Source organism: Rhinolophus sinicus, linkage group LG09, assembly GCF_036562045.2.
Source record: "Rhinolophus sinicus isolate RSC01 linkage group LG09, ASM3656204v1, whole genome shotgun sequence".
Taxonomy (NCBI): domain Eukaryota; kingdom Metazoa; phylum Chordata; class Mammalia; order Chiroptera; family Rhinolophidae; genus Rhinolophus; species Rhinolophus sinicus.
The window spans coordinates 48,013,601-48,036,411 of NC_133758.1; the positions used below are offsets into that span (position 1 = coordinate 48,013,601).

At 39.1% G+C, this 22,811-nt stretch overlaps 1 protein-coding gene across 1 annotated transcript in view; it reads right to left on the bottom strand.

The window, feature by feature from the left end:
- The window catches only part of L3MBTL4 (L3MBTL histone methyl-lysine binding protein 4), a 442,302-nt gene that overhangs the window by 160,313 nt on the left and 259,178 nt on the right, over nucleotides 1-22,811 (bottom strand). The gene's annotated exons all lie outside the window — the stretch shown is intronic.

Here is a 22,811-nt window from a genome sequence, read left to right on the forward strand (position 1 = left end):
TGTCAAAGACAGCTAAAAAAAGAACTGCTTGACTCGTATTACACTACTCCACACCACACCACACACAACTCCACAAACCACACCACCCCACACACCCCACACACCACACACACACTACACCCCATCCCACATCCCACATTACACCACACACACCACACATCACACCACATACCACACCACACATCGTACCACACCATACCCCATACCACACCCCATATTACACCACACACACACCACACCACACACCACACAATATACATCACACCACGCACCACACTGCACCACACAGCTTACAACCCCACACACCATACCACACACCACACCACACACATATATAACCACTGCAGGCCAGAGATGAATTCTGTCAAACCTAAGAGACAATCCATCTCTAAAGATGATCAGGATTTAAACCTCCTTGCTCTGTTTTGTGATTTTCCTCAGTATGCCCTCCCCTCCCTCCCCTTTCTTCCACATAGATATCAGCTCAGGTCCTGGAATGTTCTAGCCCATACTGTCACACTGTCTGGGTATTATTTCCCTGACAATCCCACACTTTCCTTCTCCCTCCCCAGCTCTCAGACTTCCATTTTCTGTACAAGCACCCTATTTCCTTGTCCTCATTTCAATACTTTCTCCATTTCCTAGCTCTAACTTTATCTAGCTGTTAGTTGAAGATAGTGCATGCTGCAGCTTTCTTCAGGAGAAAATGTTCATTTTCTCATGCCCTATGTCTCAGGATTGGTAGGGACATCAGTGCCCTATTTTCCTCCCACTGCCTCTTCTAGACTACATACACGTCTCTCATGTTCTTTAAGACACCTGTTCTTCTGAGGCTGACGGCACAGGGCTCCATCACCACTAGCCCTCTCATTGCTCTTACCCATTTGCCTCTGGCACCCATCTCACTCAGGGAAGCCTGTAGCCACCACTTACTGTGTTCTACTCTGCCCCAGCTCCAGCAATCGCCCAAGACACCCTCAATATGCACACAGTCACACCATCTACTATGCTGCCCTCATAGATCACTAACCAACTCTTTTTCAGTGGCTTTTCCCCCAAATCCATCTGGGCCACACACAGAAAGAAAACCTTCTGGATCTTGTCATTACCAAAATGACACTGCTTCTAAAGATCACTAAGCAAACAGTTTATCTGACGACAAAATCCTATCCTTCCAGATTGCTTGCTCAGGTATCATCATTGCTGATGATGTTCTCAAAATCATTGGAATTTCCAGGCCACTATTTTACCTTCTTTTCCCATCATCAATTATCAATCACCTTTCGTCATAACTCCTTTCCCTCGTCTTAGAATCTATCAACCAGTATTTGACCCTCTATTGCAAATAACTTAAATTCCTTTGCCGTTCTAACCTTTTGTCACAGGTGGCTGTTAAAAAAAAGCCAACCATGGATCAACTGTACTATACTGCTGCTCTGTGTTTTGTATAGCTAAGTTCTCTTGGGGAAAGAATTATACAACAGTGCAGATTAATTGTTACCAAAACTACTGTCTTCAATATCACCCGAGCCACTCTATACTCTCCCAGCCTTCCTCTAATCTCTACCCTTTGGCTCTCAGTAGCTGAGCTTGCCTGCATCTTCACTGAGAAAACAGGAGCTTGCTCATCTGTGAACCATCATTTCATTTCCCTCTTTCCTTTCTATCGCAATGAAGAGCACATTCTCCCCTCTCCAAAGCAAACCCCTCATCGTTTATATTTGGATCTTATCCTCCTCATTCTCCAGGATCTTTAGGTGATCATATATTCTAATCGCTCCTGGACTATTAAATCCTTTTTACCAACATTTGAACATACTCCAGTGTCCCCCATTATAAAAAGAAAGACAAAAACAAAACAGAAAAGAAAAGTTTAAAACTCTACTTGGAACTCACATTCCCCTTTACTGCTGTTCACTCTTTTCCCCCTTCGTAGCTAAACTTCTCATCAAAGAAGTTACCCCTCTTTCATCACATCTCACTTCTCAAACCACATCAATCTTCTAAGGTCAGTCATGACCTTTATGCATTAAGCCCAACATGCACTGCTGAGTATGCATCACACTCATTTTCTTGGTACTATTAATCACTATCTCTTTCTTGAATTGTTATTGTCCACTGGCTGTGGGAACGTCACACTCTGACTTTTCCTCCTACATACTGGCATTCTCTTGTGATCTATTTTGCCAGTATTTTCTCCTCTAGTTTACCTTAAAACATCAGAGAACCCCACGTTTTCTTCCTGGGCTATCCATTTCTACAGCTTCATTTACCAACTGTATGCTACAGATGCTCCTAGGCTACAGCCCAGATACTCTTTATGCTCCAGATGAATACTTTCAACTCCAATACATGTCCACTGGGATCTCCTAAAGGCATTTCAAACTCAACAGGTTCAAAACTGAAGTCATCATCTTGTCCCCAACCTTCTTTTCCTCTCTAGCTGCTCAGCCCAATAAACAGCATCACGCTCTAGGCCAGAAACCTGGAGGTAATCCTTGGCACCGCCTCTCCCTAATTTCACCCTCATGTGACTTCCAATTAATTCTCCATCTCTTAAATATTTCTTTAACCTGCCAATTTATCTTCATCACGACTGTGAATGGTCTAATCCAAGTCATCATCATCTCCCACTTGGAGAATTTCCATCGCCATTCTTTACTCACTCTAACCTATTCTCCATCAGGGAACTAGAGTGACACTTGCAAAACACAAATCTAACCATATCACTTCTCCGTTAGCACCTTTTAATAGCTTGCCATTGTTGTTAGAATTACATCTAAAAGCCTTAGCCTGGCCTACCTGATCTGACTCCTATATACCTCTTCAGATAAATGTCATTTGACTTTTCTCCATATTCAGTATTCTGCATCTGGTCTTTTCTGTCCCTTGAGCCCACCTGAGTCTTCCACAATTTAGGACATTTGCATGTTGAGATGAGATTCCTATGTATAAGCCTGGATAGCTCCTATTTATCTTTCAGGTCGCAGCTTAGATTTCACTTCCTCAAGCTACCTTCCAGGAGTATGTTAGGTTCCCATTTTATATAGCATTTACCTCAAAGACAAATTAAATGATTATTTGTTTAACGTTTATCACTTTTATTAGACTATAAGCTGCAAAACTGTGTATTTCATCATTGTGCCACCAGTACCTAGTCTGACACATAGTTGGTGCTCAGGAAACGCTTACGGAATGAACAGATGAGTATTCCATAATTTTTCCCTCAAGATGCTCTTGGTCCAGAAAAGAGGCTTCTATATAAACTAGAATTTTGCATTACAGTGTGATTATGTTACACAAAAATACTGACTGAGGCTCAGTTCCAATGTGTGGTGATATTAAAAGATATATTTATACCTCAAATATATATATATACACGTATATGTATATATGTATACATATATGTATATACGTATACATATACATATATGTGTATATATATATATATATACCTCAAATGTATATATATATATATATATATATATATATATACCTCAGACATGTCATATATATATATGTGTGTGTGTGTGTGTGTGTGTGTGTATATATATATATATATATATATATATATATATATATATATATATATATTTTTTTTTTTTTTTTTAAAGGAAGGCACAGCTCATAGTGACCCATGTGGGGATCAAATCAACAACCTTCATTTTATTAGCAACATGCTGTAACCAACTGAGCTAACCGGCTACCCCGGTTAAAATTTTCAAACAATAAGAAAGTATGTCTTACACACTTATGCTCTCACAACTTCACAAAACAGCCTGAGGGATAAAGAGAAATAAGAGCTGCCCTATCTAAAGGTAGCTTTTGGAAACAGCATTAAAAAGAAAACAATTTTTATTTATGGTTAAGATAACAGAGTAGGTAAACTCTGTGTTTGCATCCTCTCATAACCACATCAAAATTAGAACTAAACTCCATCACTGAAGTCTAGCTGAACAGAACTCCTACAACTAAGGATATACAGAAGAAGCCACCTCCAAACTGGTAGGAGGGACGGAGACATAGAACGGGCTGATTCCACACCCAGGTGTGCCAATTAAAATTCAGGAGGGCTATCTCATCTGTGGAGGTTTCCCTAAACCCCCAGAGGAGCAAGGGATCCCAGCCCCACACCAAACTCCCCAGGTGAGTGTTCCAGTGACAGGGAGAGAAGTCCCCAAACTTCTGGTTGTGAAAACCAGCGAGATTGGGGCTGAGTGAGATGAGGGTGGCTGGAGTCTCAGGTCCTCCACTTAAAGGGCCTACAGATGGACTTATTGGCTAACAGACTCACTGACTCCGAGCTCCAGTGGCTGGGACAGCAGCTAGAAATGCCCCAGGGACACATGGGGAGGAACTGAATTGTCTGGCTTCAGGGAGATGTCTGGAGGGGCAGCTTTCTCCCTGACAGAGGAGCTGGCAGAAGCCATTGTCTCTTTGTTGAGCTCTCCTCCCTCCCCCCTCACCTGAGACCCTGTGCCACCCAACCTACAGGCCCACCCAAGCCACTTCCAGTGGCTTTTCCATACAAATGGCCAGACTTGGCTCATGTTGTGGAACTTCTTAAAATCTCTCAAAGGTTTAAAAATCCCAAACAAGCAGCATCTGGACTGGGTGTGCCCCATACATCTTGCTAAAGCAGCCTCAAGCCCGGCACTAGCAGCAGCTAGCCTTAGTTTACAGCTTAGCTTCTCCCAGACACCTCCAAGACCAGTACAAAGGGCAACCAACTGCAAATCACTTTGTAGTTCATACCAAGTGGCCCCAAGCAGAACACAGGCAACAGATGAACTTGGCCTGCAACAGAGCCCACCCCCCCGCACCCCTCCCCCCACCTACCGCCCAAGAGGTCCCAGAACAAACACACCTGGTAGTCAGCTTCAGACCACACCAGAGTATCACCCAACCACATTCACAAAAAGTAACACCCGAAGGGCAGACTGGACAGGCACCAGAGCCCCGCTAAAGCAACTTAAGCTCCATAGGGTCAGCCCCTGCACAACAGCTCTTCCACTATAACCACGGCCAGTCCTCAAAACAAATCAGACTGAGGGGCAATCCCTCCCATTGACATGCAAACAGCTACCAAGATTCAATTACATCAGGAGGGCACACACAACCCACACGCGGGACACACCTGGAACACCTGGCTCAGGTGACCAGGGAGACTGTGCCACTGGGCCCCACAGCATACCTACTACATAAGGCCACTCTTCCAAGACTAGGAGACATAGCAGCTCTACCTAATATGTAGAAACAAACACAGGGAGGCAGCCAAAATTCAGAGACAAAGAAACATGTCCTAAATGAAAAAACAGAACAAAGGTCCAGAAAAATTACTAAACAAAATGGAGACAAGCAATTTACCAGAAACAGTTGTTCAAAACACTGGTTATAAGGATGCTTAATTATCTCAGTGAGCACTTCAACAAACAGACAGGAAACATAAAAATGGAGATAGAAAACAAAAAAGAATCAGTCAGAAATGAAGATGCAATAACTGAAATGAAGAATACATTAGAGGGAATCAACAGATTAGATGAAGCAGAAGATTGAATTAGCAATTTGGAAGACAGGTATCAAAAAACCCCCAATCAAAACAGTGAAAAGAAAAAAGAATCGAAAGATTGAAGATAGTTTAAGGGGCCTCTGGGTCAACATCAAGCATAATAATATTGGCATTATAGGGATACCAGAAAGAGAAGAGAGACAGCAAGTAATTAAAAACCTATTTGAAGAAATAATGACAGAAAACTCTCCTAACCTGGTGAAGGAAATGGACATACAAGCCCAGGTAGCACAGAGAATCCCAAACAAGATGAACCCAAATAGGCCCACATCAAGACACATTATAATTAAAATGGCAAAGGTTAAAGACAAAGAACCTTAAAAGCAGCAAGAGAAAAGCAGTTAGTTAGCTATGAGGGAGATCCCTTAAGACTGTCAGCTGATTTCTCAACAGAAACTTCGCAGGCCAGAAGGTGTTGGCAGAAAATAATAAAAAAGATGAAAAGCAAACATCTGTAACTAAGATTACTCTACCCAGCAAAGCTATCATTTAGAATCGAAGGAGATATAAAGAGTTTCCCAGACAAGGAAAAGCAAAAACAGTTCATCACCAGTAAACCAGTATTACAAGAAATGTCAAAGGGATTTCTTTTAAAAGGGGAAGAAGAAAAAAAGATCAACAATATGAATAATAAAATGGCAACAACTACATATCTGTCAATAATTATTTTCAATATAATTGGGTTAAATGCTCCAATCAAAAGACATAGGGTGGTTGAATGGATAAGAAAACAAGACCCTTACATATGCTGCCTACAAGAGACTCATTTCAGATCAAGAGACACACACAAATGGAAAGTAAAGGGATCAAAAAAGATATTTCATGAAAATGGAAACAAACAAACAAAAAAAGTTGGAGGGGCAATACTTATACTAAATGAAACAGACTTTAAAACAAAGCCTAAAACAAGTGACAAAAAAGGACCCAGTAATCTCACATCTCGGTATTTAACTGAAGAAACCCAAAAGACTACTTCGAAGAGACATGTGCATCTATGTGTTCTTTGCAGAATTATTTACAATGGCCAAAAAATGGAGGCAACCTGGCGGTCCACCAGTGGATGAATGGGTAAAGAAGAGGTGGTACATATATTAATGGTATATTACTCAGCCATAAAAAAAGAATGAAATCTTGCTATCTGCAACAACATGGATGGACCTAGAAGGTATTGTGCTGAGTGGAGTAAATCAGGTAGTGAAAGACAAATGTCATATGATTTCACTTAATATGTGGAATCTAAAGAACAAAATAAATGAACAAACAAAGCAGAAACAAACTCACAGATATAGAGAATATTTTGATGCTTGCCAGATGGGAGCAGGTTTGGGGGGACAGGTGAAAAAGGGGAAGGAATTAAGAAGTACAAATTGGTAGTTTCAAAATAGTCATGGGGATGTAAAGTATAAGGAATATAGTCAGTAATATTGTAATAATTACACATGATGTCAAATGGGTACTAGATTTATCAGGATGATCACTTCATAAGTTATATAGTGTAACCACTATGCTGTACACCTAAAACTAATATAATATTGTATGTCAACTGTAATTGAACATTTTTTTAAATATTAAAAAAAATAAAAATTTTAAACAAATCTAAGAAATTAATATTCAAAAATTGTAAACAAGTTCTTAATTAAGAAGTATTCTTGTGTTAGTCAATAAAAAGATCTATGAGAAAAGCAACACAGAATGTAAAGAGACATTTCTCCAAACTTAGCCTCACAATGCATTACGAAGGCCACAATCACAAAAGCCTGGAATATTAAACCCATATGAAAACCAACCAACACACAAATACTTTCCATCAGCCAGCTGAGATGTCACTCTGTGTGGACAACATTCCAGTAAACTTCAGATGAATACTACTTAGTGTTTTCTTTCTTTTTTTTTTTTTTTAATGACTATTTTAAAGCATTTGATTAAAAGGTTTAAAGTGATATTTTAGATATTTTTCAATGCATACTGATCTCCAGAGCCCTGAATGGATGTCATAATTCTTTCCTTATTAGATCTGTAAGGAGAGGTATGACTTCAACTTTTGGGAGAAAAATTATTACATTAAGATTTGCAGCAAGAGACATAAAAAAGGAGTCAAGAACATGAAAAAAATGCACAGAATGTAACAATTTCCTTGGTAAATTTTGTATAATGTTTAATGGTTTAACTCAATGATGAATTAGACAGAGAGTGCTTTGTGGGGGAAAAGAAACCTGTAAATTCTACAATCCTTCCTATTATTGTCTCTAGGATGAAGGGAGCCTATGATAAAGTTAATTTTTATCATAGGCACCAAGAAAATAACTGCATTTTCCCTAAGAATATCTTACTTGTAACTTAAATAATTAAGGCACTAGAAAAACATGTCCTCACCTTGAAATCACTTCTTCATAGAGACTGTCCTTGACCTTATTACCCTTTTTTTGCCTTCTTTGTACCACTTTACAGGAAATCGTTTTCCTAGTTTACCTGTTTATTACCTCCCTTCGCTAGAGTGAGGGCATTGACTTTGATTTACCACTGTATCCCCAGCACCCTACTACAGCAGCGACTGGCACATATTAGATACTGAATAAGTATATTTTATGAATGAATAAAGAATCATAAAGACAACAACAATTAACATCTGTAAGCATTATTTTGGTGTATCCTGACCAGAATAATCAGCATTTTATTCTTATTTCAGAGGTTGGCATGTCTAAAATCAATCTCTAGTTTTCTATTTCTAAATATTATAAGCTACTTGCTATATCAAGCAGCATTAATAACTTCTGATTTATTCCAAGTCTTCAATGAAAATTTTACTCAGGCAGGAGTAAATCGAATTGCAGAGTTCTTTCTGCAAGGACAACAAAGAAATGGAAAACATACTTATAAACTGGAAGTTATCTGAGTAATGAACGATGCTTCACACTCACATTATATGTAGTAAAATGTCCTTGTGGATCCCCAAATGGAACTACATGGTTGCCATAAGTAGCCAGGCCAGGCACTGTAGTTATTCACCCAACATCCATTCCCTCCTTTCTTGCTGACCAAAACCTGATGTGGGTCAGGGCAGCAATGTGTCCAACTAAAAATATTGGCTTTCTCAGCACCTCTCACATCCAGACATGGTCATTTGACATTGTCCTGGACCATAAGACCTAAGGGAAAGGCAATATAAAGATGTCTACAAGTGCTGTTCTTTCGTACTAAAAGGGCAAGGGTGACACCGGTGCTCTTTGTCCATTTCCTCCTTCTTTGACCTTCACAGAATGCAGATGTAAGAGCTCACGAGGTGACAAGCACAAAAGCAGAAGTGTCGAAGAAGGCAGAGAGTAAAGGAAGGATGAGCCTAGATCCAGGACATGCCAGAGGGTACCTAGCACATCAGTGTCTGTCATGTAGGAAAAACAACACTCTTTTTGTTTCAGCCATTGTAAACAGATTTTTGTGTTACTTGCAGCTGAAAAATCCCTAGTATAAAACAGCAATTTTATTTTATTTGTTCTTTTGTGAAATCAATTGTTCAAAAACAAAAACTAGGAGTGCTATGGGTATTAAATCTATTGTCATGTAAAGGTGATGTAAGATATAAAGGGCAAAATCAAGAAATAAAAGAGACTGAACTCATCTCTAGAAAATGAGAAAAAAACTGTCCTTTATTTCAAAATGGCGCAAACTAGCAACCATGAGTCATATGAATGGAAAGGCTTATTATTCCACCCAGAATGTGTTAGAAGCTGAGATCAGCTTCCTCCTTCTGAGTAGAAAGCAGTTTCCTCTCAGAATTGTATCTTATTTAGTGTAGAGCTGACCCAGAGCAGAATGACAATACTGACACTGATTGAAGCAAATTAAATACATATGAGTTCCAGACTGATGTTGGCCAGCATCAGACAATAAGGACCAAGCAGCAGCATTCTTATCCTTATTTCAACACTAGTAATTACCCACTGCTGAAAAAGCATTCAGTTCAACCTGATTCATTTAGGAAGTGTTTTATAGAGAAATAACATTAGCACTGGGTGGTAATATCCACTAGACGGTATACAGAAAAGTGGACCAAATTTAAATGTCACTGATAACAGATGAGTTAAAATACTTTATTTCTTCTTATGTTTTAAATAAAAATAACCACTGAGGTATTAGGTGTCTGTTACATGCCAGGCAGTAACCCTGGTGCTATTGATATGTCAGCACACCAAACAGAAAGACCTGTCCCCTTGGAGCTTACCTTTTGGTGCCAAAGACAGAATAAACAATCAAAAAATGGGATGTAATGTCAGGCAGTGATGGTGGCAGGAGGATGTATAAAGTGGGTGAGGAAGAGAAAGTGATGGAGTAGGCATGGGAATGCTTTTTAAGGCAAAGTGGTCAGGATGAAGTCCTGACATTTGAACACAGAATAAAGGCATGAGACAGCCTAAGATGACAACAGGAAGGCCAGTGTGGTTGGAGTCACACGGACAATGAAAAGGGTGCAAGAGATGAGATCACCTGGGCCAAAGCGAAAGGGTCTCCCTTGTATGCTGGGTTAGATGGGAGACACTGGAAAGAATAGAGGGGGGACTGAATCAATAAGAAAATAATTATTGGGGTCCCATTCTTTGAGAAGTGTTTACTTTTACTGGAAACTGGTAAAGGGCTTGAAGCGGGCTTTGCACTGTGGCTGCAACTAGAGGTAATAATACACTGATGGCATCCGTATGTGGTGTTTAAAGCCGTGGACTAGATGAGGTCCCACAGTTAGTGTGGATGGAGGGGAGCAGAGGCCTGAGGACTGAGTTCTGAGAAACACAGTATGCAGAGACTAAAAAGGGTGAGAAAGGAGCAGCCAGGGCAGTGAAAAGCCAGGAGAAATGCATCCTTCACAGAGAAGGCCCATGAAGACAGCCTGCCAACAAGGGAGTCAGTGGGTGCGCACAAAGGCACCAAGGAATGAAGAAGAAATGCACACTAGCCAGTGCGCAGGGCTGCGATGACCAGAACAGGAACATTTCCAGTGAACAGACACAATGAACAAGCTGAACTGAAGTTCAAAAGAGAATGGGAGAGAAAAAAGGGGAACGTGACAGCTTAATCAACTATTTTGAGGAGTTTTTATATAAAAGGTGGCACAAAAATGGGTTTGTAGTCAAGAAACCATTTTTATTATTTCTTCCTTTCTTCCTTTCTTTCTTTCTTTCTTTCTTTCTTTTTCTTTTTTCTTGAGTGATGATGGGAATATTTCAGTAGAAGGAAAATTTGATAATGCAGAGAAAAAGGGTGTAATTTTATGGCCAGGTCCTTAAGTGGGCACAAGGGAACAGACTGGAGGCCAGTGAGGACTGACTGCTGACAGAACAGGGACTCTCACCAATTTCAGTGCAAGGGGAGGCAAAGCATTTATGTACAGAGGAGGGTGTGCTGGTAGATCGGGTAGGAGGATGACCAAATTGTCCTGAGAGCTTTTATTTTCTCAGCAAGAAAAGGCAGTAAGATCATCAGTGGAGACTAAGAATGGAGCAAGGGATGCAACAGTATTAAATCAAGAAATAAAAATAAATATTTAAATATATGCATGTTCTCAATTCAAATAATTAAGCTTTCGCTGTCTTTATTTTGGACTGGAAACTTTTACATTAGTATCCTGAGTTTTTTCCCACCCCATCCCCAGGAAATTTATATTATGGTTTGCTTAGAAGATTTAATGAAATAATTATCCTTGAACATTAGAGAATGCAAATAATAAGCATATCTTTCAAACTGAAATTATAGGTTAATCATACTTATTCTCCATCTCCTAATAAAATAGGGACAATCAATACCCATTGTGCTATAATAATGAGTTTCTCAAAAAGAAGAAAAAAACAGTGTAACTAAACACCATGGATGCTTGTACTAGATTTCAGGCTATCAGATTTCATGACATATAAATTAAATAGAACAATAGTTTTGTGAAATGGAAATGCAACAAGATAATTAAAAAACAAAAAAGGTTTCCAAAAATGTGAATGTTAGACTTACTTGATCATCTAGAAAAACCTTTAAAATATAACAATGGCAATATTAGCAGAGGAAGGTAAACTAACCATCTACCTAATGCAGGAAAACATTTAGAAATGTGCTAGTCCTGAAAGAGTAGTGAATACAATAATACTACTAATTCTACCACACAGAAACAATCACTTGGTAAGGAAAGAGTGCAAAAGCAATGGACAGTTTTCTAAATGACCCTTCCACAGATCTGACAGAACTTCTGAGCAGTTATGATGAAAAGTGAAACATGGTATATTGCACTTTGCTCAGTATTTAAAGAAAGACAACAGAACAGCTGGCAAAGATTTTCTTAGCAAGTCCGATAAAATGTATTTATCACATGTTGAGCTTTAGAGACAGAATCATATGGTGGGTAACTGGTTAATTATACAAGGATCCCAGCAAATGAGGATCTTGTTTCAATATGGGTACAGTATCACGGAGACCAGGGGTTTGCTAGTAAAAGGAACGATCCCACCTGAGCTATCTGGATGAAACGTCTTCGATCTGGTGTGTACTGACATATGCCACTATAAAGAACAGGGACAAGACTGAGGAACGTGAGAATGGTGTTAACTGATATACGGCTATACTGACATTAAAGCAGAAAGAAAGAAATATAGATTTGTTTCTCATTCAAACGTGTCACACTAGCATTCTGAAGTAAAGAATTTGTACCATCAATTATATCACAACTATTTAAATATAGAAAACCAGGCCCTTTTTATATTACTGAACAGCACAGGCCTTCATAAATTGCCAACCTGTTCTGTAACCCAGTTTTTAACCATTAAAAAATCAGGAAAATGACACTCTTGATTTATGCAAGAAAATAAATGGGAAAGGTCCACATAGATAATGCAGAAGTACAGAATTTTAAGAGTAGGAAAAAACTTTAGGGATTATTGGCTCACAAAAATTTGGTTTAATTTGTTAATTTGTAACTAAACTAAACAGAATTAAACTTATGTCTAACTGATAAACTTATTGTGAGTGACTGAGGGCAATACGGCATCTAACAGCATTTAATACAAATACTCTTTCATTAGACTGTCCTATTTCATTTTTTTCCTATTATTTTAAGAAAAATCAAAGCGGATGCACTTTCTTCTAAACCTTAACTTTTAGACAATTCTATCTCAAAGATATTATAAAAAAAAACAAAAACACTGCTTTTTTTTTTTTTTCTCTCTCTGAAACTCCTTTGTCTTATATAAACCCAGCTTTTTAAAACATGACTAATTTGGGGGCGGTCTGGTGGCTCAAGCGGTTGGAGCACCCTGTTCCTAACACCAAAGGCCACCAGTTCGATTCCCCATGGGCCAGTGAGCTGCGCCCTCTACAGCTAAGATTGTGAACAACGGCTCTCCCTGGAGCTGGGCTGCGGTGAGCAGCTGGAGGTCGGTTTGAGTTGCTGTGAGCTGCCCTGGGCTGGTGAGTGGCCAGCAGCCAACGAGAGCTGCCGTGAGCCGCCCACCGACGACCGGCAACCGACTGCCTCAGCCAGGCAGAGCAAGGCTCTAATACCAGCTTGGACCAGGGAGCTGTGCCCTACAACTAGAAAAAGATATATTTAAAAAAAAGACTAATTTGGTTACTTGGTTTATGTAAATACGTTACCATCTAATCTGAGTAAAAATCCTACAAAACCACTCCCCCTTCTCCTTTTCAATCTTTCTCTCTATCTCTTCATCTTCCCCTTCACCCAGCTCCTGTCCTCCCTCCCTTCCTTCCTCTACTTTACCTCCTGCAACATACTAAATGGAAGCCAAAAGGATGGCAATTTAAGCCTTTCTTATTCCTAGGATTTTTCTTATTCACACGAAGGGAGATAAAGGACAGTCCTAATACTGTAGGTATATCATGGGCATTCATGACTTGTTTTTGAGCTTCCCTAATGCTTACCAAAAGAATTAATTAATTACAAGTTCCATTTTCATTGAAAGTGTCCCATATAATTTGCTGACTAAAAAATCAATTAGCTCCTGACAGAAACGTCATTGGTTCTCATTACCAAACATGTATAAATATATGTTATTTAGAAGAATTGAACATACTGTACAGCTCAAGATTCCAAAGTGGGATGACTATAACATCTTTCCAATAACCTGCAAATTACATGTAAAGTAGAAACATGTAATTCATAATCTCTTTTGAAATTAGCCTTGATCTAACATAGCAACATTAAGAGCTTTCATTACCAATAAGCTTGTGGCCATTCTTAACAGAAAATGTTGAGTTTTTTGAGAAGCTCATGAGTGTGTGTGTGTGTGTGTGTGTGTGTGTGTGTGTGTAGTGTATACAAAATTAACAATTATATTTCTCCCGGTGGCTTCTACTCTAAACCAAACTCTACAATTAATGACATTCCCATGTTGAAGGACTTGTGAATAGTGTTGGCAGAATTGCTATGTTTCTAAGGAGAAAGAAATCCTTGACCCTAATGTCTGTAATAGATGCTTGGATGAAACAGAAGGAGCGGCTCACCTTTCCTCCAAGATCTGTGCACTAGTTTATTCACTAGTGGCTTTGAATTAGTCTGGATTGTAGACGTTAGAGGAAAGAACAAGCCCTTAGAGAGTGTAAGTGTTAGCTGCCTCAGAGGGAGTTCCGTGCAAGGAGATGTCACAGACTAGACGTGCTGCCTGATCAAAACAGCAAACAACAGTGTTCATATTAATTACAGATATAGAGGTGCTCCATTCAGAGAATGCTCCCATCAAAGGGTCTGAACATTCAAATTCTAACTTGCCTATGGCTGTGTGAGTGTCCACACAGTACATGGACCCCAGGGACTGCCATTTCAGTCCCATCTAAAGCAGCAGCGCAACAATAGAGCAGGCTCCACAAGGCCCCAGGCCTCGGACACAGCAGGACCAGAGAGCCTGAGAGTCTACCAGAGGCAGGAGAAAGGTCCTATTACTGGCGCACAAAGCAGGAAGGGACTCACAGATGTTTAAATATATCAATTTCCAGGTCCGGCAATACCAGAATTTCGGAGGTAAGATTGTCAATCTTATTTCTTTAGTGTTTCCCATCCAGATTGGGAACCAGTGACCTAGTCCATCCACTTACTTCTGCAAATAAGGAAGTAAAGGTTTAGAAGGTTAAATAACCTGGAAGGTTAAATACGACCATAAATTGTGTTTGAGCAATTAAAACAAAAAAATCAAGGTTTCTAACTTCAGATCTGTGCTCCTCTCGCTCTGCTATGCTGCCCGCTAAGCAATTGCTATAATTTATACATTTATATACACAATTTATAATTTGCACATTTATATACACAAACTTCCTTAATCAACTATTTGTAGCTCTCAAAGACAGCAAGGACAGCCACGCATGTCAAGGTTGACGGAAGTCTGCAATGAACAGAACGAAGTCCGGGTGATCCCACCACTCTGCTCTGCAATGGGTGTGGAAAGGATCGTGTGTGGAGTCAGAGACCCCTCCTCAGCCCTCGTGTGCTCCTCACAATGGGTGCAGATTCCTTAATAATGCTTCTGGTATTTAAAATGTGGTATGTTTCTCACACGGCATCACCCTCAGCTCACGCCAATCACTTCAACTCATGCTCAACACCAGCCATCTGTCTAGTTCAGTGATGGAGGATAAAGCCCTGTGCTGGACTTACTAAGACCATTTTCAGTTACTATGACCAAACACATTTTTTGCCTTACTTGCTGAATTTAGAAGCTAACCCTAGAATAACATGTGACTCCACCATATTGCTCAGCTTTCCCTGGCTGCCTGGCATTGTATAAAATTTGGTCAGAGATATTACATAAAAAGATTTCTCTCCTATTTTAATGACTTCCATTACAACACAGGTCCATTGATATGAAAAAGAGAATGATGAGTTCAAAGGAAATGATGGAGGATGTTCTTGTTAATCTAAAAAGCACCAACTGCACATTAAAGAATAAAACCTTGCAAAACTGTATGTATTTTACTCTGCGTAACAATTGCTTAGGACATAAAATCTTTTAATGGTCAGGAAAATAGTCATGTAGAAGCACTAAGGACAGTGTAGGATTATTCAAGGGGAATGATGTCTTGAAGCAGAGGGTCAGTCATGTGGAAGGCATGCATTACTGGGTTATAATGCTAGTATGGTATGCCATCAGCAGGCGTGTCCTCACCCTTAATGGAGTTCAACTATTTAATGACCATAGAAATAACATTACATATAGAAAATTTTAGTGAAGGAATGATGTAAGTAAAGTTAGGAGTATTCTAAAGAATGCTCGAGGGTGGTGAGATGCAGCAGAAGACCGTCCAGTAGCCATTCAGATATACTGGGAAGAGGCTACTGGCTGGTCACAGGAGCTCTGTGTCTCCAGCCCCCAATGGGAGGAGCTCTTAAATATGTCAGTCCTGAGCAGGTCAGGAAGGAAAGATCTGTGGTCACTGCTGATGTAAGTACAGGTGCAGAGAGCTGTTAGCCCAAAGACCCATGGAAGGTATCCTGCCATCACTTATAACTACAGTAATCTCATGTTAAAGTGAAACTTACTGCAGTACTAAGGAAAATAATTCTAATTCTACTTTCTGGTTTGAAATAAATATCAAAGTGTGTATAAAAAGTAACATGTAAGCCAAAAGCTCTTAGATCTTAAAAACGCTATAAAATTTTCAGTTCTATAAGTCTGTCAATTGCAGTGCTCATTGAATTTTAAGTTTGTGTATGTTTTCAACTACTTAATTCTTAGTTGCTTAAAAAGCAGAGTGAAAACAAACAAAAAAACACCTCATAATCTAGAAACAGCTTCTTTCATAATGCAAATATGTAATATTTATTTTGCATTAAAATATTTGACGTTTATTTTTTTATTAGTTTCAGGTGTACAAAACAATGTAATAGTTAGATATTTACATTCCTCACAAAGTGACATAATCACTTTCCCCAATCTACTACCCCTCTGATATTGTATATAGCTGTTAGAATTCCACTGACTCTATTCCCAATGCTGTACTCCACATCCCATGACTATATATACAGGAGGTAAGACAATCAAGTTTGTGAACTCATCCCAGAAAAAGTGCTACATACCTCATTGCTGAATATCACTATGATCAGATTCAAAGTACTCCCCTTGGGAAGCTATGTACCGATGACAGCAACTAGTCTACCCTTCAAAGCTATTTAGGAACTCTTTTTCTGAAATGGCCATCAGAGCTGTCGTTGTATTACCCTTGATGTCCTGAATGTCATCAAAATGCCTTCCTTTCAATATTTCCTTTACCTTCGAGTAAAGAAGAAGTCATTGGGGGCCAGATTAGGTGAGTAGGGAGGGTGTTTAAACAGTTATTTGTTTACTGGTTAAAAAGTCCCTCAGAGATAGCGCTGTGTGAGCTGATGCATAGTCATGATGCAAGAGCCATGAATTGTTGGCAAAAAGTGCAGGTTGTCTAACTTTTTCATGCAGCCTTTTCAGCATTTCCAAATAGTAAACTTGGTTAACTGTTCATCCAGTTGGTACAAATTAATAATGAATAATCCCTCTGATATCAAAAAAAGTTAGGAACATCATTGCAACAAGTCTGCAAACTTAATTGTCAGACTTCATATATATGTATTAAATATATATATTATATAATTAAATATGTATATATATTTAATTATAGTTGACATTCCATATTATTCAGTTTCAGCTTCAGGTGTACAGCGCAGTGGTCAGGCATCTACACAGTCCTTGAAGTTGTATCTGTAATAAGACAAGTGCCCATCTGACCCCCTACAAAATCTTTACAACATTATTGATTATATTCCCCCCAACCGTATTTCATATCTCCATGGCTATATTGTGACTACTAATTTGTACTTACTAATCATTTTGCCTTCTTCCCCATCCCTACCCCCTCCCACCTAGCAATCCTCAGTGTTTTTTATTCCCCTATATCCCTGAGTCTATTTGTGTTTTGTTTGTTCGTTTATTCCATTCTTCAGATTCCACATATAAGTGAGATCATATGGTATTTGTCTTTCTCCATCTGACTTATTTCACTTAGCATAACATTCTCTAGGTCCATCCATGTTGTTGCAAATGGTAAGATTTCATTTGATATTTATTCTATCTTCATTCTGGGAAGTAACTTAAGGATATATCTAACTTGTAAAATAAAAAACAAAATCAAACAGACTAGTAGCTTTTAATCTTTCTAAAACTATGAGAGACAAATGAACAAAACATCTCCAAGATATTAATATGACTAAGCTTATCGTCAAAGCAACATCAAGTTGCCCTCCCCAACTTTCCATTCCCTACTCCGACCCCCAAGATTGAAGGAATATCTCAGTGTGAATAGGATAAAGCATCTTGGGAGGAGGAACTTCAGACTCTTCACACTGAATCCCGGAGCCTGTGGCTGACTCCTGCCTGAGCTCTCCTAGGGCGTGCCACGGAGCCTGCTCACAGGGTCATCTCTCCCTCCAAGCTTCATCAGCATGGTCTGCAGTACAGAACTAGGTCCCACAGGACTTCCCAAGTCCTAGCACAGTACTTGGTATACTGGAGATACCGAGCAAATCTTCATTCAGTGACAACAGCAACACTACCCTCTAAGATGGTAAAACCCTTCCTCAAGCACTATTTTCAGGCCCCCAGTCAATCACTCAAGGTTTCCATGAGTCAGGCTCTGTAGGAAGATGTAGGGGCAGGGTATAATAATTGCATCTCACCCCCTTCCCATCCCCTTGAAGGCATTATAGTCTTCTGAATAAGGTTCAAACTCAGAGAAATCCTGAAAGGTCTCCTGCCCAACCCAGGATTTTCACTGGAAATCCATATGCTGCCATCCGCAAATCTGGCCAGATATTAACTAGGACAGAATAAGAAATCTTTTCAGCTTATTGTCAAACCACTGAGTCATTCCATGACTTTTAGAAGATAGTGTGTATTTGTTTTAAATATCAGTAACTTTACATAGAACTGTGCCTTGTTTAGATACAATCTACCAATTTCTGTAATCGGACAATTAAGACCCACCTTTTTACATTACATCTCAACTGTGAACAGTAGTGAATGAAGTTATCTAGCTATGATGAAAAAATAATCTGTCAAATTGTTCTGAGCTACCAGTAGGACATGATATTAAAGACCAAGTTTTAGAACAAAGTAAATGAATTCTGCCTTCATACCTCCAGAAGGCAAGGCACACAGGATAAGTACTTCAACAAAGACCATTTAAAACAGATAATACCATGAAGACTATAAGTACATTTTGAAGTGTATTATTTTTCCTTGATAAGTCTATCATGTAAATCTGTAATTAGGGACTTCTAAAATAGCTGACTTTTTTTTTTTTTAGCACAATGTGCTGTAATTGTCTATTAAGTCAATGAGTACTTAGGGACTCTTAAAACTGCTGATTACTTGCTTGCTGTATTTTGGAAAAACGAGTACTAAAGATTCCTTATGAAATTCTCTTTAAAATAGAGTAAAATAGAAAATGTGCTGTTATCTGGCTAAGTTAACAAGCTTTATTTTTTCTTTGGAATGATATCTACTCATCATCATATTTATTATTCCAGATCTAGGCTATAATTGCATTAACTCTTATTTTATAATCTAAGTGAATTGCCATCTCTGATGGAATAAACGTTTCCTAATTCAACAGTGTCCCAAATGTTCATCAAAGAGGGCTTTAGTCATCATTCATTTCTTAATGTTGATTTAAGAATTTTATTTCACTTAACAAGATTAACTACGTATCAGGCAATATTGTGTATTTACAAGTCATTCTGTTATATTATACATCTGCTGTGTAATTAAACAAATGGGATTAAAATGTGAGCTATATCTTTGTTTCAAGTTATGTTCTATTTTGCTTAACTGCTAAATAAATTAGAAATGTTCTCAAGGTCTTTAATTATAAAGACTATAGATATTATTAAACTTTGTAGTACTATTCTATTAATATATACTTTAACTTCATAGTAATGTTTCATTTAATTTACTTTGTAATCAAGTATCATAATTACTTCCAAATATAAATCAAACAGAAGCTAAAGAAAGAACAATGACAAAATTATTTAGACATGGAAGCCAGCTAGAAAATCTCCTTTTCTGCCTGTCAACTTTTTATTATGAAAGTTTCTTTTGTTAGCTGTGGGGGGTGTTTGGCCTGTCTTTCCTACTAGGCCTGACTAAACTAATTCCATAACTTCAACTCAAGAATTCACTCCATGAAGGCTGCAGGCAAAAGCACAAGGTGGCTTCTAGAGATGTACGTCTGTTTCCTTGCTTTTTGTCGTAAGTGATGAACCAGCTCTTAGATAGAAAAATGAATATGCAAGTATTTATTAGAAGCCAAACACTAGAGCAAAGCTGACAGACACAGCACTCATCGTCCCTCCACCCATGAAGCTTATCGTCTCATGAGGACCACTGACAAAAAGCAAAGAAATAGACAATTGAAATAGTTACATATTGTGATATACACTATGGAGAAAAGGAAGTGGTGAAATGGAAAATAATATTGGTCACTGTTCTTTAGATAATGTAGACAGGGAAGGCCTTTCTCAGAAGAAACCATTTGAGATTAATTCTAAAAGGTTAGAAAGAGTCATTTATTGTAGGAGCACACAGACCATCTGGACGAGAAGATGTCATACGTAAAGGTCAAATACATGGTGATGGAAGGAGAACTGACTCTGGGTGGTGAACACACAATGTGAGATATAGAGGATGTATTACAGAATTGTACACCTGAAACCTATGTAATTTTACTAACCATTGTCACCCCAATAAACTTCAATTAAAAAGAAAAAAGGAAAAAAATAAAGGTCCTGGGTAGAAAGAATTTGTGTTCAAGAAACTGAAAGGAGTGAGAGGAGCAGACGAGAGGTGCAAGAAGACAAGCAGATCAGAGGTGTGCATTTCTCTTCTTGCATTTCCCTCCCTGCCCTCATCTCCCCCACTCTCAGACAGACATTGGAGTGGGCATTTGTTTATGAATAGGGAGCCTCCAAATGAGGCTGGGGCAAGGGTCAGCTATTCGCTTCCTTTGGTATAATAAGGGGTGACTGTACATCTCTAGGAAAAGCTCCCACAGGGCTGGAGGCGATGATGTAGCAGTCACCAGTTGCCAAGTCAATGAGCCCAAGGCTGTACTTCTGTGTCAGTACAATCTGTGTGGAACCAAGAAGGCACCAGAAGTTCTGTTACACCTCAGTTGGGAGGCACAGGGTCTCTGAAAGGTCTGGTAGGTGAGCAGAAGCCTGTGGTCAAAATACAAAAGCCCCTTATAGAGACATTTGGAGACTAGAGCAAACAGCCATGACCAAACAACTTGGAGGAAATAACGAGGTATGCAGCCAGGGGGCTCCTCCCAGGCCCAGTAAGGATTCCTCTGTATGGAAAGGTAAGTCTCAGTCAGTCTGTGCCCTAAAAACAGCTGTGCACCCTGTGAGCTGCTGACTATCACGAATGATATCCAGTTACTGCAGACACTCTAGGCATGAGGATGTGCTGCAATGTCATCTATTTTTATTTTTTGCCACCCTCTTCCCATCATGCTTCACACAACACTGCTGGTGCTGCACAACAGAAGGTGCCGCCCCTTTTTGGAAGCTCAGACTCAGCACTTCCACAGACTTCTCTGAGGCTGGAACCTCACACCAGCGGGTCACCCACCTTCCCAACTAAAGAAGGGTGTAACACCAAGGGAGGCTTATATTATTATAAAAGTATTTACACACTGTAGGTTTCAGGCAAATCAGAAAGTATATTCTGACTAGGACCCAAGCCCCACTTTTGTCTCCAACAAACTGGGCAAACCACTGTGTCTCCATGCCTCTGAATGACAGGTTGGGACCTGACGAGCTCAGATGATTCTGTCAGTTTTATGTTCAACATCCACACCTTTGGTGACTCTCAAGGATAAATCACCTTCTCTAGGTTGGCTCTGACTTCCCGAGAATATGACACAAATCTTCTCTCCTTACATCTGCTGATTTTCACACCCATGACTGAGAGAGCAGTCTATTCCTCTCAAGTTGGTGATGCACAGTGTCCACAGCACAAATGAGGAGGCCAGCCTCATCTGGCAGCATGGTTACCTACACGGGGCGTTCTCCCTGGAGGGCCGAGAGACCCACCATGTCACTGCACATCCCCACCAGCTCCTGTCATTGCATGTCCGTTCTCATCATTTCAGAAAAAAAAGACTTTATAAGTACCAGGTGAGAAAAGTCTATGAGTTACCAAATGGTGCATTCAAATTCTGCATTAAATTAAAAAACTGAGGAGTTTTCTAAAATGTTTTTTTTTTTTTCAGTTCTCAATACAGTTGACACACAATATATTAGTTTCAGGTATAGAACACAGTGGTTAGGTATTTATAAAACTTACACAGTTATCACCCCATAAATCCAGTACCCACCTGACACCTTACATAGTTATTATGTTCCCCATGCTATACTCTACATCCCCATGACTATGAGTATTTTGTAACTACCAATTTATACCTCTTAATCTCCTTGCCCCCTTCACTCATCCCCTCAAAGTCCCCATCTGGCAACTAACAAAATGCTCTCTGTATCTTTAAGCCCATTGCAGTTTTGATTGTTCATTAGCCTGTTCTCTAGATTTCACATATAAGTGAAATCATATGACATTTGTCTTTCTCTGTCTGATTTACTCCATTCAGCACAATACCTCCAGGTCCATCCAGGTGGTTGCAGATGGCAAGATTTCATTCTTTCTTATGGCTGAGTAACATACCATTGTATATATGTACTTCCTCATCTTTATCCATTCATGGATAACCACGCTGCCTCCATATGTTGGCTATTATAAACAATGTTACAATAAACTTATGGATGCACATGTCCCTTCGAAGTAGTCTTTTGGATTTCTTTGGTTAAATACCGAGACGTGGGATTACTGGGTCCCTCTTTGTCTCTTGTTATAATCTTTGTTGTAAAGTCTATTTTGATTGGTGTAAGTATTGCCACCCCAGATATTTTTATGTTTTCCATTTTCATGAAATATCTTTTTCCATTCCTTTACTCTCAGTCTGTGTATGTCCTTCGATCTTGAGTTTCTTTTAGGCAACATATACAAGGGTCTTGTTTTCTTATCTATTCAGCCACCCTATGTCTTTTGATTGGTACATTAATCCATTTACATTGAAAATAATTGTTGACAGACATGTAGTTTCTGCCACTTTATTATTCATATTGTTGATCTTTTCTTCTTAAAGAAGTCCCTTTAACATTCTTTGTAATCTGATTTGG